The sequence below is a fragment of the Musca domestica genome, unplaced genomic scaffold (genome assembly GCF_030504385.1).
Source record: "Musca domestica strain aabys unplaced genomic scaffold, Musca_domestica.polishedcontigs.V.1.1 1, whole genome shotgun sequence".
Lineage (NCBI taxonomy): Eukaryota > Metazoa > Arthropoda > Insecta > Diptera > Muscidae > Musca > Musca domestica.
The window spans coordinates 28,196,253-28,216,778 of record NW_026712114.1 but is presented as its reverse complement, the minus strand read 5'-3'; the positions used below and the strand labels follow the sequence as shown (position 1 = coordinate 28,216,778).

General features: G+C 33.8%; 1 protein-coding gene across 2 annotated transcripts in view; it reads left to right on the top strand.

The window, feature by feature from the left end:
• Positions 1-7,944: 7,944 nt before the first annotated feature.
• The window catches only part of LOC101888221 (titin), a 60,163-nt gene continuing 47,581 nt past the window's right edge, over positions 7,945-20,526 (top strand). For both annotated transcript variants that reach the window (XM_020039424.2, XM_011297333.3), the window contains exon 1: positions 7,945-8,486. The gene's annotated coding sequence lies outside the window, so the exon portion shown is untranslated. The remainder of the gene's footprint in view (positions 8,487-20,526) is intronic.

Here is a 20,526-nt window from a genome sequence, read left to right as displayed (position 1 = left end):
TAATGAAATTGAACAAGAGTTTTTCAAAGAAGTTTTGATTTTGGATTTTTTTAAAAATATTTTTCAAGTAATTGACGAATGATTCTTTTTAATATTAAAGGAAGCTATGAAGGTGGATTGTTTAAAAAAAATATATATTAAGGAATTTATGTATGTGGATTTTTAAAAAGTATGAAGGAATTTTGGCCGGGGCTTTTTTAAAAAATAATTTAGAGATTTATTATCGTGATTTTTTTAAATTATTTTTCGGATTTTGTTTAGGATATTTTTTTGTTTTTTTTTTAATACTGTGACATTGACATGAAGTTGAATTATTTTAAAGTCTATATTGTATTTTTTTTTATTTAATTTTTTATATAACTTATGGAAAAACATACAGGGTGAGATGAAAAAACTGCAACCCACTTCAGACTGCTGTCATTTCTAAGCCACCCGTCCGACAGCTGTTAAAATTATTTCAGTGACAGCTTATTATAATGTTACAATTATAATGTTTACAAGCGTACAAAAGCATTTTGGTGAGAATTTTTTTTCACAAAAAAAGTTATTCGTGATGGAATTCAAGCGTGATAGTGTGATTTCTTTATATTTGGCTGGAAAACCGCAAGTGGCTATAATTTAGAGCACTCCAGCATTTGTGTCTGGTACAATTGCTCGTTACCGTGATACCGGTAGCGTAGTCCGACGTCATGGAAGTGAACGGAAGCAACATCAGCAGAAATGGTGCGATAAGTAAAGAAGCGACTTGATCGAAACCCGCATCGCAGTGGCCGAAAAATGGCTCGTGAGCTGAACATATCGCAATATTCCATTCGGGAAATATAAAAAATGGGCTTGGGGTAAAGCCATTTAAATTCCAAAAAAGGGCAAGAACTTACACCGCAGCAGAAAGTAAATAGGCTCAAAAGAGTTAAAGAGTTGCTGCGCTTATCCGAAAGTGGTGATCTGTCGAATTTGGTTCACTCCGATGAGAAGACATTCGTTGTGCAGCAGTTTGTAAACAAAGAAAATGATCGTGTTTACTTGCCAAAGAGGTCAGCTTTTTCAGAAAATTATATCGCAAAATGTGGCTAAAATCATCAAAAACCGGATATCGGGAGTACTATTATATGGGCCTGTACGTTAATTTAAAATACTCACAAAGAACTCCTTGCGTAGAATTCCAGACAATTACATTAACATTTTTGGCTGAAATCATCAAAATACCGAATATCGGGACTACCATTATCTGGAAGCTGTCGTGGATCGATATAGCCTATCTTCGAACTTGACCTGCCTGCAGACTTTCGACTCTAGCGTGATTACAATCGACGGACAGACGAACGGATTGACTTTGTTAGGTTTAAAAGTATTATTTCGATGAGTTACAAACGGAATGACGAACTAAATATACCCTCCATACTATTTATGGTGGAGGGTATAAAAAGAAATTAAAATCGATTGGCAGCAGTGTCCTACCTTGATTTCATTGTACCACGGTCTATACCCGATTGACCACTTGGTCAATCTTACTATGTATTACCCTTTCTGCCACAATACAAGTCATTTGAAATTCAAAGATATTTTACTAAGGTTTTTAGTCAAAAGTGATCGTATTGTCCGAGTTGATATAGAGCTATCGTCCAACTTGCTATTAACCTTAGCCAATTCTTAAAAACCACATTCAACTGTTTCATAGTACCTTACCTCAATTGTTCTCTGTAAAATGCAAAGGTAAACATGGGTAAATAAACATTCAATGGTCGCACACACGAACACCTTTTCTTTTACTAACCATGTCACATGTACCTTAAATGGCCAATTGGTTTTTGGGGTCTTGGAGAACATTTGTCATTGTATGGCAGTTATTAAACTTTCCCTACAAATATCACTTTCATACTACCAAACAAATTTATGTAAATTAGCATACGTTTTCAATTACTTTGAATGGTAACAGTGAAAAATAAGCGATTGGTAATTGGCTGTTTTAAATAACCAAGGCCAATTTAATAAGGTTGCACAGAAGGAAAATCCAGGCCTAGACTTGTTATTATTTGAAATCTTGTTATGTACTGCAGTTAAGTTAAAATATTTTAACTATTAAGAGTTGAACTCTATCCAGCAAGGTATTCGAAAATGGAAAACCAAACGAAGGCCGTCACTCGAAGTCGAGTAAAATTGGGTTTCTTTAAACTCACAGCATTTTTTTTCGACAGCATTTACTCTACCATATTATATTCTAGTAACGTATATTTCAACATATACAATATTCTACTAACTTGAAAATGTATTTTACGGCTCTAATATATAAATGAAAAAAGCTTTATTGATAAAAATTTTTAATAATTTAATATTAGTAGAACTAAAAAAAAAATAAATGTTGCGAGCTTAAATGGGAAATAAAGCATACAAAATACGTTTGGCCTAAGTATCCAATACTCGTGTGCGGTTTCTAGATTAGTTCTAAGACGATTTTGCCCTGTCCGTCCGTCTATCCATTTGTTGTAATCACACTGGAGTCAAAACGAATTTAGATCGGAAGCTAAAATTTTGCACAAATCAGTCTCAAGTCTGCAGGCAGGTCAAGTTGGAAGATGGGATATATCAGCCAACGATATCGTATAGTCCCTATATTCGGTATTTTGATGATTTTAGCCACATTTTTCAATGGAATTGTCTGAATTTCTACAAGAGGAGTTCTTCATGAGTACTTTACCCCCTGAATTGTATATAGAGGTGTACGATATCGTATACTCACCCTATAACGTTTCCTCCCGATATTCGGTATTTTAATGAATTTTCAATGGAATTATCGGAAAATCCACACAAGGAGCTCCTTCTGAGTACTTTACATTCTGGAAGAGAATTTTTTTTACCGGAATTGTTTCAAATTTCGTATTTAAAGTTCGTTATGTGTACTACAACCTATGATGAAAAATTGTCTATGTAGGTCCACATCTTTATATAGCCCATATATAACGGCATCTCGTATGCGTATGCAGGTCCACATCTTCATATAGCCCCCATATAACGATTCCTCCTGATATTCCCTGTATTTGGTATTTTGATGATATTAGCAGCATAATTCATCGGAATCGTTTGGAGTTTGATGATATTAGAGCATTTTTGTTAATGGAATTGTTTCCCATTTCGTATTTAAAGTTCGTAATGGGTACTGCAGCCTATGACACATCTTAATATAGACCCATATATAATGGTTTTCCTTTGAGCTGTTCTTTTTTTGTTTGGAAAATTTTCAAGTTTTTTCAAAATGGTGGAGGGCATTAAAAGTATGGCCCGGCCGAAGAAGAAGAAGTAATTTTTACTTCTTTTTTTCTTCAGAAACTCACAACGAAACGTATCCAGAATATTTCTTCATTTCACACTTTTCAGATGCTGCTCGAAAATACCTTTGCCAAATTTTATCGAGATCGTTGCAGATTTTTATGTAGCTTCCATTTATAGAGTGAGATAAAAAAAACTGCAACAAAGTCAAACGCCATAATTTTTACATTTTTTTTTTAAATTTTATTGAATGAAAGTAAAAAATGTCGGAAATAGAATCAAATTTTAGAATAAGTTTAGATTTGTTCGAATTGGTCACCTTTGGCACGAATTATGGCCTTCAAAGGTCAATGAAACCGTCACACGCTGCCCGAATGTTGCTCTGCGGTATTTTGGCCCATTCCCGGCGACGCGCTTACTTGAAATGATCGACACAACCTTGCTTTCCAAAATAATCCAGATACAATAGTTCAACGGATTGGTATCCGGAGATTTTGGTGGCCATTTTGCGCTGAAAATGAAGCGAGCAACCTCATTTTGTAACCATTCTTGGGTCGCGCGTGATGAGTGCGATGGCGCTGAGTCCAGTTGCAATGTCCGAGGTTTGCGTCCAAAATGTTTGCGTACCCAAGGCTTTAATAAACCCTCCAGAGTATTTCTGGTGGCCAACAGAAGGTGCACATTTTCAGCTGAGCTCTTTGGAAAATAAACACGATCATTTTGTTTACAAACTGCTGGACAACGAATGTTTTTTCTTCGGAGAAAACCAAATTCAGCAGTTCACCTCTTTCGACCAAGCGAAGTAACTCTTTAGCTCTTTTGAGTCCACTTTTTTCTGTTGCGGTGTAAGTTCTTGCACATTTTGGAACTTCAATGGCTTTACCCCGAGCTCATTTTTCAATATTTGCCGAATGGAATATTGCGATATGTGCAGCTCACGAGTCATTTTTCGGCCACTGCGACGCGGATTTCGATAAAGTCGCTTCTTTACTTTTCGAACCACTTCTGCTGATGTTGCTGTTTTCTTTCGTCCACTTCCTTGACGTCGGGCTACGGTACCTGTATCACGGTAACGAGCGATGGTACGAGATACAAAAGATTTATTCACATTTAAATGCGGGAGTGCTCTAACGATAGCCACTTGTCACGCTTGAATTCCATCACGAATAACTTTTTTCTGGAAAATACTTTTGTTCGCTTGTAAACAATATAATGAGCTGTCACTGGAATAATTTTAACAGCTGTCGGACGAGTGGGTTTGAAATGAAAGCAATCTGAAGTTGGTTGCAGTTTGTCATCACACACAGTATATATCTTTATCCGATTTCAGGTTTTTGTGCACAAATTGCTAATATCAGCCCAGATTGAATTTTAGCACTTCCGACGGAATTCAGCCTAAAAGCAAGTGCTTAACATTTTTGTGAAAATCGATTCAGATATAGCATTTTCAGATTAAATGAAACATTTTGCAATTCAAATGAAACTTTTTGCAGCGGAAATGAAACTTTTTGCAGTGGAATTGAAACCTTTTGCAGTGGAAATGAAACCTTTTGCAGTGGAAATGAAACCTTTGCAGCGGGAATGAAACCTTTTGCAACCGAAATGAAACCTTTGAACCGAAATGAAACTTTTTGCAAATCAAATGAAACTTTTAGATTTTTAGAAGGAAAAATAACAAAACATTTTTATTTTGAGTAGGTTTAAAATTAAATCAACTAACTATAACTAATATATAGTTAAAGAGGAATTTTTATTGATTATTAATATCTATGTTTTTATAAATTTTTTTCTTAAAGCTTCCATAAAACACAAGTGTAGATGCAGAAAGATTGAAAAAAGTTTTTCAAGGTATTTTTTTCAAAGGACCCGAATTAGATACCTTTTTATAATCTCTTCCATGGAAAGGAGGATATATTAAATTTGTCATTCGTTTTGTAACACTTCTAAATATTCGTCGTAGACCCCATAAAGTATATACAATCATGATCATAGTTGATTTAATGATTTCCACTTATCTGTCTATTGAAATCACGACTGCTCTATCTCCATAATCAATAAAGCTGCGAAGCGGGAATCCTTTATTATGTAAGATTAATAGTAGACTATAACTATAAAAAATTGTGGTAAAGCTTAATTTTACATTTCAGTCCTGGCCATACCTATAAAGGCCAAAATTTCTTTAAATTTCTCTTTTTAGCTTTAAGAACTTAATAATATGGAAGCATTTTATATCAAATCAATAAAGAACCATTTGTTATTACAATAATTGAAAATTTAAGAAATAATATAAATAAATGTAGATATTTATAATGAATAAAAAATCCTCTTTGTCAATATATTAGTTATAGTTAATTGATTTAATTTAAAAACTACTAAAAATAAAAATGTTTTGTTATTTTTTCTTCTTTAAATTTAAAAGTTTCATTTGATTTGCAAAAAGTTTCATTTCGGTTGCAAAAGGTTTCATTTAATCTGAAAATGCTATATAGCTCCCATATATATGTTTTATTTGATTTGGTGTAAAAGTCCCTCACATGCGTAATATGCACTCCACAACAATGACATTTGATACTTGGCATCCGATACTGCTCGAAAATACCTCTGCCGAATTTTATCGAGATCGTTTCAGATTTTTTACGTAGCTTCCATATACATATTCATCCAATATTACGGTTATTGCTCCTCATATATCAGCCTAAATTGAATAGATTTTTTCATATTCAACCGAATTTTATCACATAGTGAAACTCGGTCCCGTATATCTGTTGCTCCAATAAATATTTTTTATGATAAACAGCAATGTTATTTGGTTCATAGTTGGTATGATCTACTTTACATAAATTCGCATAAATACGCATAGTGGTGTAGAGTATCATATAGTATGTTCCGCCCGACTTTTGACCTTTTCTTAATAGTTTCTACTTCTAGGAGTGCCGCTGTTGAAATTGCGCGAGTTTCGCTTTGAGCTCGAATTCGATCGAGTTTTTTGGACTTCAAATTTAAGCCACATTTTCTTAAGGAATTGATTCTATAAGGTTACCGTTACTGTTATTTATAAAAGTTCTCTTTACCTCATGTCTAAGGGTATAAAATGTTCAGCCCGGCCAACTTAACGTTCTAAAAATTTCGGATTTGTTTTAGAGAAATCTTGTTGAGGACGTTCTATTCAAATATTGTCAAATGAGCAGCACATGATCAATTTTACAAACTTATTCTTCACTTATTCAAAATCAAATAAAATTTCAGATGACTGAAAGAAGTTCCATAATTGCCTGCGATTTTTAAATTTGTCCGTTTTCTGTTGTAAAGATTCTTCAATTACTTGTGATTTATTTCAACATTATAAAATTCATAAACTTTAAAAATCACCTCAAGGTTACCGGGTGCAAAGAAAACCTTGAGAAAGCGAATTTTCTTTTATATCCAACAGTGAAAATAAATTTGCTATATAAATTAGTAATTTGACCCTATCTCAGTGGGGGGAATAATTTTTGCATAGAAAAAAGTGACTAATTTTTGTGTTTCGCACAACCATTGTTGTTGGCCAGTGATGGACACAAAGAAACAGGTCATATTTTTGCATCCCCACAAACAAACCTAAAATTTCGTTATTTTTCTCGGCAACGGCACAAGCTTTTAAAAAGACGTTGCTCTAAAGTTACAACATTTTCAATACAGATGATTCATCTCCACACACACACAAAATATGTGTTGTGACACTGCAGGTATGGCTCATAAACATGAATTCCGAAAATAATTTTGAAATGTTTTCTTGTTAAAAACAAGACATTGAAAGTCCGTTTGCAAAAATGCAGTTTTTGCATAATGGCTGTTCGTTGCTTAAGTCTTTTGTTTTGTTCTCTACGACGCTGCATAAAAATTTCGAATTGTTGCTTTTCGTTGCTTCTTTCCGTTTATTAGTTTTATTAGCAATTTCCATTCTTGAAAACTTTCATTTTATATTGTGTGCATAGTTAACGATTACTTCCAATTATTTTTAACTTTCTGTTCGGGTAGAATTATTTTAATGGCAGTATTATTACCTCTTTTTGGTTGAGTCGAGTGCTTGCCTAAAGAAAGTTTATTTAAAAATCATTCAGTTTATGGGGCGTATAGAAGTTTTGAAATATTTCCCCAATATTGCACAAGGCAAAGATGGACTATTGCTCTAAATAGTTTAGGAAATATTTCCGGAAAATATCTTAATTTTAGTAAAGCTTATCTCAAAACGAAAAAAAAAAACAATAACTTCTTTGACGTCTTCAACACATTCATTGAATATTGAATAAAGCTCTTGTGAACAGAGACCGTCAATGTATTGTAAAGCAACTTCATTATGATGTTTCATTGTGGAGCGCCACACCAATCAGTAGCTAGGCAGAAGTTGCTACAACAAAACTGCAGGTTGGAGCGTTGATGGCAGAGCTCAAACCATTAAACATAATGCTGCTGGCTGCAAAAATGCGGTATGGAATGACACCACATCATCATCATCATCGCCGTGGCTGAAAAGCAAAGACAAGCTAAAAGCCATATTGCTGTTAATGCTCCTCACACTTACACACACACATAGACATACTCTATGTGAACAAATAAAACGTAATACAAACATAAAAAAGTGGTTGTGCTTTCTTTTTAGTAAAACCACAGACAAAACACATTTCTTCTGCTCGCAACTTACAAGTTTCATTCAGTACGCGACCATACGACAATACGGTCGTCTTTGACGGGATTAACCAATCGAATTTTCTAAAGAAAAATATTAATAAAAAACAAAAAAAAAAAAAAAAAACATGTTAAATAAAAACTAAAAAAAAAAACACGAAAGAAGAAATCCACAGAAGATATCTCAAAAAGGAAATTTCATTTATTAATGAAAAAATCAGTGGCAAGAAAATAATTCAATCTCACCCAAAGTGCTAAGGCAGAGAACAAGAAGATAATCTGCAGTGCTTCTGCTGTTGAAAACTAATTGAATTTTAAACGAAGTTTTAAGCTAAGAATAGAAGCAAACAACGCATTGCATCTTGTGGTGCTCGTGTGGAAAAAAAGCAACAAAACAACGGTAATTAAATATCTAACAACTAGATTGGATTTGTGGCAAAAGTGTTATAATGTTAGCTTGATGATAGAAGTAAAAGAAATTTTTTACTTTTGGTGTTAAACAATAAAGAAAAGCTTGGATTATATATCAACATCTTTAAGAAATAATCAGATAAAAGGTAAATTAAAAAAAAAAACAGAAACAATTGTTTATTACTTTAAATTTTAATTATTTGTCAAATGTGTGTCATCAAGTTTGTTGCTTGAGTCTTTTGATTTGATCAAGTACCAATTGACAACATCAACAATGGTGATGACATCGGATATATTTCTTACATAAGATTCATGCCATGGATCTCAATCTAGTACGGGTCAAAATATATATAATCTTTGGATGAGATTATGGTTTATTTCAATATGAAATAACGCCGAAATAAAAAAGCGAAATCAGGCTTAAATATTAGCTTGTTTTACAAAGTATTTTTTCTTTGCAAAAAACAACCGTAAATAATATGAAGAAAATACAATAAATCCTTCAAATTTTTTTATTTAACGTTGAATATGTATATTTTTTTAAACAACGTTATTTAACATATATTTTTAAGGAGTCTTATTTTGGCAGCAAAAGAAGACCTGCCCTACCTTACTGTATTATAAACAAACTTTTTCATGAAGAAGTTATTTTCTACCGACTTTAAAATTCAATCAAATAAAAACAAGAAAAAAGCAGTTAGTTCGGCCGGACCGAACTTTGAATACCCTCTACCATTCTGATCGAAATTGGAAATTTTTCAAAAAAAAAATCCGATAAAAATCTGTCAAAATCTTAAAAATATCAATTATAGCATTGGTATTGGGATCTATACGAAGACGTGGACCTGCATAGGCATCTTTTGTCATAGGTCGTTAGAATATTCAAATACGAAACTTGAAAAAATTCAGTAAATTATGTAGCTAAAATCATCAAAATAACGCATTTTGGAAGGTACCGATATATGGGGGCTACATGAAGACGTGGACGTGCATAGACAATTTTTTTTGTCGCAAGCTGCAGTACCCGTTAGGAACTTCAAATACGAAATTTGAAACAATTTCGGTGAATATTGTAAAATACCAAGGTACCGTTGTATGGGAACTACACGAAGACATTTTTTTGTCATAGGCTGTAGTACCCGTTAGGAACGAAATATAAAATAATTCCAGTCAAAAATGTCACTAAAATTATCAAAATACGGAATATAGGGAGGTACCGCTGTAGGGAGTAATCGATATCGTGGACTTATATTGACAATTCTCTTCCTGTGTGGATTTTCAGACAATAACATTAAAAAAATCAATAACATACAATTATCAATCTTATGATATCGTGAACCGATATAACCCATCATCGAACTTGACCCGTCTGCAGACAAATGACTAATCTGTGCAAAATTTTAGCTTTCTATCTTTATTCGTTTTGACACAAGCGTGATTACAACAGACGGACGACAGGTCTAAATCGTCTTAGAATTTTATTCTGATGAAGAATATATATACTTTGCTAGGTCAACATATATTATTTCGATGAGTTACAAACGGAATGACGAACTTAATATACCCTCCATGCTGTGTATGGTGGAGGATATAAAAATTAACCGTTTGAATGCCACAAACAATGGTATTTTTTTATTTGTTTGGAAAATTTGGATAGAATCGGAAAGTTGTTTTGCATTTTTTGAGGCTTATTGTATACACTCGAACTAAGTTTGATATATACACAACGATTTGCGAAGTTTGGATTACATCGTACACACTGTTCACTTTAAATATGTCCGATTTGTAAGAGTTGGCTCACATATTCCAACCTTACACTGTGTTTGAGATGTCCGAATTTTGATAAAAATTAGATCATATCATATCTTAGACGCAAAATTGTAATTAATTTTCTTCTTTGTTTGTGTCTCTCTATTGCGTTTCATCCTTTACTTTCTTTCTTTAAATATTTTTGAATAAAATTATTCGAAGATTTAAACGTAGGTTTAAACTATCAAACAATGTTTTGATTTCTTTTTTCAATCGTGGAATTCATCAATCCTGATTACGTTTAAAAAATTTAAAAGTTAAAAAAGGCATCTTAAGTTTTAAAAAATAACTTTCTTTTTTATACCCTCCATCATAGTATGGAGGGTATATTAAGTTTGTCATTCCGTTTGTAACACCCCGAAATATACATTTTGAACACCACAAAGTAAATATATTCTTGATCAGCATAAAATTATGTGTCGATTTAGCGATGTCCGTCCGTCAGTCCGTCTGTGGAAATCACTCTAGCTTCCGAACGAAATAAAGTAGGTTCATAAAATTTTACTTATATGTTTATTATGTATGCAGGACTTTTGGTATTGAAAATGGGCTATGTAGGTCAACCCCTTCGTATAGCCCCCATATAACGATACCTCCCTACTTTCTAATATTTTGGAGATTTTAGCGAAATTATTCACCGGAATTGTTTCAAATGTGGTATTTGAAGTTTGTAATGGATACTACAGCCTATGACAGAAAATTGTATGTGCAGGCCCACGTCTTCGTATAGCCCCTATATAACGGTACCTCCCGATATTCGGTATTTTGATGATTTTAGCGACATTATTCATCGGAATTGTTTCAAATTTGGTATTTTAAGTTCGTAATGGATACTACAGCCTATGACAGAAAATTGTCTGTGCAGGTCCACGTTTTGGTATAGAACCATATAATGGTAACTCCCTATATACGGTATTATGATGATTTTATTAAGTTTCGCATTAGAATATTGTACTGACTTGTGACAAAAGTTGCCTATGCAGGTCTACGTCGTTGTATGTATAGACCCTAATATAATAGCTACATTCGGTATTTTTAAGATTTTAACGGATTTTTTAACTGATATTATTTTTTTGAAAATTGCCAAATTCGTTCCAAATTGAGGAGGGTTTTCAAAGTCCGGTCCGGTCGAACTTACCGCTTTTTACTTGTTATCTATTTAATCATTTTACATTTGCTCTTCAATTTAATCAAACAATTGTTAATGAATGCGTTTCAAAAAAAAAAAAAAAAAAAATTGAGTTCATTGTAATACATTGGTTCGTAAAATGTATTCTCTTTATTATATCGTTGTAGTGGTATAACTTATAAAATAGTTCACAATACAGCCCACAGCTATGGAATTTTGAAATAATAATTATTTTCAAAGGGTTAAATGTGTGTCTTTTGGTCACCCAAATGTCTTAAATTACAGACAAATTTTTGGAACAGAAAATAAGTCATTAATTATAATTCACATGTGCCTTTAAGCTATCAATCCGTATACAAATGAAATATCATTTCCACCATTTTTTTGTATTACAGATACAAAGACTGATAACGGTGTAAAGCAAATTAAGTAAACGGAAATGTCGAGAAGACATTAACACAATGTTATAATGATTAAGCAATTATAATGGCGTAAATGCAAGTAACATTCACTGTCGGTATTGTGAATATAAAATCCATGAAAGCATGTCAAATATTTATGTCATCATCATAACTTTACACCGAGAATAAGATACAAAATTGATTTGATTTTACAGGTAATATTCTGTAAAACTCAAAATAAACCGCAGTAAAAGAAAACACAGTTCCTTTATATAGCCACTGTTATGTATGAAAGTCTTCTCATAAATCATAAAAAAGTGTGTAAAAGAAAATTCAAGCAAAATATTGTAACAACAAACGTTGAAATAAAACTCACATTTTATAACAGTTTTAAGTGCAGATGTTCTCATTTTCAAATGAAAGAAAAACAACAAACATTTCTAAAGAAATGTTACAATTTAACATGTTGTGGAAAAAGGCTGAACATAATCACATAAACACTAATGTTTTGTTGGAAAAATATGTCAGAGTTGGGAAATAGTCGTTTTTGTTTTTTTCTTTAAATGACCGAGAGAATAAAAGTGTAACAGGTGCTTAAATATACACACTCAGAACATTAAAGTAAAGAGCATTAAATAATAACAACAATTAACAGCCATTGTGTCGCATAACTAGAATATTATTTCAGAAGACCTATTGTTGTTATTCAAAATTACAATTTTCTGTATGTAGAGTTTTGAAAATTGGCGAAAACGTTTATATCATCTCAGACATGATATAAACTTGCTTCTGCTCAAGATTTTTTTGGAATTTAGATCGTGTTAGCCATAATTTCCAACTGAAGCAGTAGTGATTTCGAATTATAAAAATTTAATTATCTCTTCATAAAAATGCTTTATTTTGATTTAAGCTATAAAAAATCAACCTACAAAAATGTTTAATATATAGGGTGAGATTTTTTTTTTAATTTTTTTGTATGACATCAAAAAATGTCGGAAATAGCATCAAATTTTAGAATAAGCTAAATTTTGTTAGAATTGGTCACCTTTGGCACGAATTATGCCCTTCAAACGGCCAATGATATGTGATATTGCTCTGCGGTATTTTGGCCAATTCCCGGCGAAGCGCTTGCTTGGGGTGATCGACAGTTTGGTATTTTTCAGTGCCTCCAGACACTATAGTCAAACGGATTGGTATCCGGAGATTTTGCTGGCCATTGTACGCTGGAAAGAAAGCGAGGAACCTCATTTTGTAACCATTCATGGGTGGCGCATGCTGAGTACGTTGGTGCTGAGTCCTGTTGGAATGTCCAAGGCTTGCGCAGAAAATGTTTGCGTGCGCAAAGCTTTAATACACCCTCCAGAATATTTTCAAAATCACACTATCGCGCTTGAATTCCACCACGAATAACTTTTTTTCTGTAAAATTCTCACCGGAATGCTTTCGTGCGCTTGTAAACAATATAATGAGCTGTCTCTGCAATAATTTTAACAGCTGTCGGACGAGTGGCTTAGAAATGACAGCAGTCTGAAGTTGGTTGCAGTTTTTTCATCTCACCCTGTATAAGCCTCGAAAAATGCAAAACAATTTCCCGATTCTGTTTAAATTTTCCAAAGCTCAATATTGTTTCTGGCCTTCACCCACAAACGATTAATTTGTATATCCTCCACCATACATAGTATGGAAGGTAAATTAAGTTCGTCATTTCGTTTGTAACTCATCGAAATAATATTTTTTTCATGATCAGCGTAAAATTCTAAGACGATTTAGCCCTGCCCGCCCGTCCGTCTGTCTGAAATCACTCTAAAGTCAAAACAATAGGAAGGATTTTGCACAGATCAGTCTTTTGTCTGCAGGCAGGTTAAGTTCGAAGATGCGCTTTATCGGTTCACGATTTCATATAACCCTCATATAACGGTACCCCCGATATTTGGTATTTTGATGATTGTAGCAAAACTGTTTAATGGAAAATCGTTTAATGTCGGAAAATCCACACAATAAGTTCCTTTTTAGTACCTTACTCTGATTTCATTCAGACTGGTACATCTCAATATTTCCATCAACACAAGATCTGTTATAAAATAGTACAGATTGGACCATTCTTTCTGGTACGTCCCCAACATAGGGTTCAACGTTTAAAAAAAATGCTCAAAGAAAGAGAAATAAGCATCCAACTTTCCTCAAATTTCACACAGACAAGCATTTTTACTAACACGATCTGTTGTGAAGATGATATATATCTACGGACCCCTTCTGGTACCTCACCCACAAAGGGTCACAATTCTGAATACTTTTATCTCTCATAATTTGCGAAATAAGTCTGCGATTGTTTACAACTTGCTATTTCTTAATATTTCTCTCAACCAGAAATCTGAGATGAATATGGAATTTATGACTTCGCATAAAATGTTCGATTTTGCCATACCAATATTTTTATCTCTATTAGATGAAGTATGAAAATGGAATACATCCGTCTGGTACCTCACGCACTTTTTAGTATTTTCCCAAAATTTTTTTCATATCTCATTTAAAGTGAAGAAAGTAGAATAGAGTCCAAACCTGGCACGCTGCAATATTTATATCATATTTATTTAAGTCCTTCGGAACCTACTCCATAGAGGGTCAACAATTTGAATACTCATAACAAAAGTCAAAATATTTTTAAATAATCAAACATCGTCCGAGGGTATACATCTGTCGGCAAATATTTTTTTTTTGACAATTTTGACCTTTTGTGAGGGAGGTACCAGAAGAAGTGGTCCGATGTATTCCATCTTGGCACCAGACCTTGGGATAATACAGTTATTGGGATGTGTGAAATTTGAAGACAATCAGGCTCTTACATTCCGATTAACTGATAACATGAATTATAATTATTCAAAAATTTGACCTTCTGTGGGGAAGGTACTTGATGGAGTGAACCGATATTGTCCATTTTCGCACCTAACCTAGCACTGATGGAAATATTAGAATTTGCAAAGTTGGAGCAAAATAGGATCATCCTTTCTCTTTCTGTGCAATAATTTTTTTTTTTTTTTTTGGTAATTTCGCCATTTTGTGGGGGGAGGTACCAGAAGGGTAGTGAGGTTTCCAGTTTCTTCAACAACAATCAAAATTCCATCTAAATTCTCACTTTTATTTTCTCCACATTTACACACAAAAACATTCCTTTGCCCACGCCAAACCGTATTTATCTTTCCTACCACACCTTTAATGACAAAAAAAAGTAATCAATTTTCTCCACTTGCCATATATGAGCCACAAATATTCTTTACACATATATGCTTACATAGACCAGTCAGCATAATTTCTTTATTTAGGCATTAAAGAGAAATTGATTTACATAAAGAAAAAAATAATAATAACTTTGTACTTTTAATACCATATTTAAGTAATAACGCCATACTTAAATAAGTTTTAACTTCCTCTGTGCGGAATATTTCAAATAATCACTTAAGTACAAAACGGTATTGACGGTGTATTCCACTTCACATGTCTCTCTCTCTGTCTGTGCATGTGGCTGTCTGTCTGTTTGTCTATCTGCTAACCAAATTAACAAAAATAGCAATGAAAGTAACAGTCTGTGCGTGTTTGAAATTCTTATTCATTGAGTTAATAAACAAAGAAATGTGAAAAATTACTAATAACAATATGGACAAGCTATAACAAAATGGAAATATACTTATTAGTCAAACGGCATGTAAGAAATTGTCTTCCTCTGCAAGAAAGACTCACAGAGATCACAAAAGAAGATAAACAAGCATATGTAAGAAAAAAAAAACAAACTAGTGTCTTTCAGCCACCATCAGAAGAAATTCGCATCATATGACATACGAATACATGGTTATAAGCAATTATATTCAGCATCAAGCTGGCATTTTTTTGGCTCTGCATCTGCTTCAGAGTTATTGGCAGCATTTATTGCTTTCAAGCTTCTCAGACACAACTGTCAAGTGATCGATTGAAGTCTGTTGGTTTCCGTATACTCAAATGAAATACAACGACCGTTTTTATATTAAATTAAGAATTCACAAACGTTTATTAAAATCAATTATACGAGCTTAAACTAGTACGCCTTGTCAGGTTGGCTTCGTATCTTCAACTTTGTTACATTTTAAAAATTCAGGGTTGTATCCGGGTTGCATGTAATCGTATATTTTTCACATGTATGCAACAAAAGGTATCTACTACTACTTTTAACTTGACACAACTATTTTTTAAAAAATTTGTTTCCACGGTGAAATTTATTTTTTTTCTTAGCTTCTAAATTGTTATTTATGAACGTGGGTTTATATCCGAAAATGTCGTTGGTTTTTTTGTTTTTGGTCTTCGATTTACCTAATTGATAGCTTCAAATGACAATTTGTAATAGCGTGGAATCTTTCTTCACTTCACCGCTCCATTATTTTATTTTGCTCTTAAAATCAATGAAAGTTTATTTTCGAAATTGAAATTTACATTTCTGTGACATTAATGTGATAAAAAAAGGGAAAGATATTTCATTATTGTTGTTGTAGGTTGCTGTTGTTTTTTTTTATAAATGAGACATGGAAGAATACCAATGAAAGTGAATTTTTTATAAATTATGTGTATATGTGTTTTTTCTCAGGGAATTCGTAGTGGAATGTGTCAACTTGAGTTAAAACGAAAGACTTAAGAAACGAACTTTTTAAAAACAGAAAAATATAAATTAGAGATTTATGGCTTGAAGGTTCAGTCAATTGATGTGAATCTCCTTTAAGCGTAAATAAACTCAATGAGAAGATCCTGTTGTCTTCTGGACAAAGATCGTCTGATTTTCAAGAAAAGGAGTATCTGGTCTTCTGGGAGAAAAGGTCTTCCAAGAAAAGGTCTTCTGGTCTTCAAAGAAAATTCCTTTTGGTCTTCAAAGAAAATTTCTTCTCGTCTTCAAGGAGAAGAGTTTCCGGTTTTTTGGGAGAAGATCTTCAACTCTTCTGCAAGAAGACCTTCTGGTCTTCTGTGAGAAGACCTTCGGCTCCTCTGTGAAAAGACCTTCGGCTCTTCTGTGAGAAGACCTTCTGTTCTTGTATGAGAACACCTTCTGTTCTTCTACGAGAAGACTTTCTGATCTTCTAAGAGAAGAACTTATATTTTTCTATGAGGTCTTCTGCTCTTCTAAAAGCAGACCTTTGGATCTTTTATGAGAAGACTTATTGGACTTCTTTGTGTCTTCTATGAGGAGACCTTCTGCCCTACTGTTGGAAGACCTTCTGCTCTTCTGGGAGAAGACCTTCTAGTCTTCTGAGATATAACCTTCTAGTCTTCCCATATAAAACCCGAAGGCCTTCTCCAAGATCTCCCACATCTTCGACTCTTCTAGGAGAAGTCCTTCTGCTCTTCTATGAGAAGTCCTTCTGCTCTTCTATTATAAGTCCTTCTGCTCTTCTATGAGAAGACCTTCTGCTCTTCTAGGAGAAGACCTTCTGTTCGTCTAGGAGAAGACCGTCCGCTCTTCTAAGAGAAGATCTTCTGTTCTTCTATGTGAAGGCCTTCGGGTCTTCAATGAGAATGCCTTCTGTTCTTTTAGAAGACCTTCGCGTCTTCGAGGAGAAGGAGAGGAGAACTTATGGACCTTCTTTGAGAACACGTTCTGGTCTTTAATGAGAAGATTTTCTGCTCTCCTAGGAGAAGATCTTGGGATCTTTTATGGGAAGACTTATTGGCCTTCTTTGAGGACACCTTCGGGTCTTCTATAAGAAGACCTTAATTTCTTCTATGAAAAGTCCTTGGGGTCTTCTATGAGCAGACCTTCGGATCTTCTATGAGAAGGCATTCGAGTCTTCTATCAGAAGTTCTTTGGGCTTTTTTATGAGGAAGCCAGCTGTTTATCTAGGAAAAGATTTTTTAATCTTCTAGAAGAAGACCTTTAGCTCTTCTAGGAGAAGCCCTTCGTTTCTTTTAGGAGAAGATCTTCAGTTCTTCTAGAAGAAAACCTTCTACTCTTCTGTTAGAATACTTTCTTACTTTCTTTGGGAAAACCATCTTGTTCCCTATGAAACCTGTCTGCCTTGATTTCTTTTAAAGTTCCCAAAGTTTGGTGCGAACATTTGGAAAACATAAACAATGTAGATTATAACGGTAACTTTTTCTCCTTGATACATAATTAGACCTAAATATTTATACAAATTATTTTAGCTTTCTTATCTCATAGTAAAACTATGCTTCGTCTCCCATAGCGGAATTTAATGGTGGACACAAGGTTAATTTTTTTGATTGAAATTTTAACCTAATGAGTTTCTTCTTTGCATTCGAATGCCACCTTCACGGCGGGGGACACAAAAAAGGTAATTGCAAACAAAGTAATTAGGGGAAATGTAATTTTAAATAAAAACTTTAATTAATTAGGGGCAATGTCAATGGGTGGTCGCCGGTCTACACAAAATTTCACAATAAGGAAAAAAATAAAAAATAGAAATTTTAATTTCATATCAAACTAAGCAAAACACAAAATACAAATGAAAGCGAAAGTAAATGACAATAATATTATGATTTGCTGAATGTCACCAATTACAAAAGACAACAGAGAAACAAAGAAAAAAAAACTAATGCAATTATTATTATTGTTTTAAGAGTAAGTGCTGTTATTCTTTGCTAAAATTGCTGATACAATTTTACAATGACATTATTTTTTTTACAAGAATACAATTGTTTGCAGATGTCTGTGTGTATGTGTGCCTCGTGGTACATTGTATGGTTAATGAATGCCTTAATTATGGTAATTCAAAACATTACCAGATTCAAACTTGAAAAACCTCACCGGCACACTAAGAAAACAAACCAAATCAAACAAACCAAACCAAAGCCAACCTAACATCCATCCATCTTTCCATCCATTGACTTCAGGTTTTTCTACATTTTCATGTTTGTCATTTAGTTAATGTGGTCTTATGTGATTTTATTATTGTTGTTGCTGCTGTTTGGTTGCTGCTCTTGCCTTATTAGTAAAGTAATTTTATGTGGCTTTCCACAACAATAACAAAAAAAGAAGCAAGAAAAACAAAACAGAAATACTAAAATAAAATGGAAAAGTAAATAAGATAATAAAACAAACAAATGCATAATACAACTAAAAAAGAGAAAAACAACAAAAGATCTGCCCATTTGTCTGTCGGTCGGTTGGTCTCTTCGTTTGTCTGTCTGCATCTTTATGACACATAAATGGCAACAATTCATGTTAAGAAAGTGTTGATCTTTTGTATTTCATATTTCTTTTAATCAAATTATGATTCATAATTTACACTACATTTTCGGCACATCAACATCAGCAGCAACAACAACGACAAAAAACATCCAACAACATATGCTGATGAATCAGTGATGATTATGTTGTCACTATAATAGAAATTAAGAAACAGCTGCCGCAGCTGTCTGACTGACTTCAAAAGAAAATGAAAGTGTTGGCCTTGTATATGTAGCGTATGTGTGTGTGCGTTAGTAACTTTACATACACATATGTTTAAGGTTATATCCACTATAAATAATTGCGACAATTAAATTAGAGGAGGGTTAGATTTTGTATGAAGACTAAAACTGAAGACTTAAGAAACAAACTTTTTTGAGAAATTTCTTTAAATTAAATATATTCAAAAATATAAGGACTGTGAAAAAAAGTCCTGGGCCTGCATACGAAATTTTTTTTATAGACTAGTGCCCCGTGTTCAAAATATTAGCCTTCTATCCCAATTCGGTAGCGTGATTGCAACAGACAGACAGACATCGCTAAATCGACTTGAAATTTTAAGCTGATCAGGAATATATACAGGGTGAGATAAAAAACTGCAAGCCACTCGTTCGACAAATGTTAAAATTATTCCTGTGACAGCTCATTATATTGCTTACAAGCGTACAAAAGCATTTTGGTGAGAATTTTCCAGAAAAAAAGTTATTTGTGATGGAATTCAAGCGTGATAGTGTGATTTCTTTATATTTGACTGGAAAACCACAAGTGACTATCGTTAGAGCACTCCAGCATTCAAATGTGAATAAATCTTTTGCGTCTCGTACCATCGCTCGTTACCGTGATACTGGTAGCGTAGCCCGACGTCAACGAAGTGGACGGAAGAAAACCGTAACATCAGCAGAAATGGTTCGAAAAGTAAAGAAGCGACTTGATCGAACCTCGTGCCGCATTGGCTGAGGCGTCGCAGTGGCTCGTGAGCCTAACATATTCCAATATTCCATTCGGCAAATATTGAAGAATGAGCTCGGGGTAAAGCCATTGAAATTCCAAAAGGTGCAAGAACTTCACCTCAACAGAATAAAAACAGACTCAAGAGATCTAGAGAGTTGCTTCGCTTGTTCGAAAGTGGAGAACTGCCAAATTTGGTTTTCTTGGGTGAGAAAACATTCGTTGTCCAGCAGTTTGTAAACAAACAAAATGATCGTGTTTACTTGCCAAAGAGGTCAGCTGAAAATGTGCACCTTCGGTTGGCCACCTGAACTCAAGCGCCGGCCATGGTAATGGTGTGGGACGCCATAACAGCCGATGGTAGCTCTTCGCTCGTATTAATCGACCGTGGCATCAGAATTAATACCGAATATTATCCCGAAAATATTCTGTAGGGTGTATTTAAGCGTTGGGCGCGCAAACATTTTGTCCGAAGACCTTGGATATTCCAACAGGACTCAGCAACATCGCACTCAGCATGCCCCACCCAAGAATGGTTACAACATGAAGTTCCTCGCTTCATTTCTAACACACAATGGTCACCAAAATCTCAGAATACCAAGTATTTTGGAAAGCAAAGTATTGACAAAAGCAAAGGTTGGCACTAAAAATACCAAAGTGTCGATCACCTCAAAATTCGGAAGCGTGGTTTCATTGGC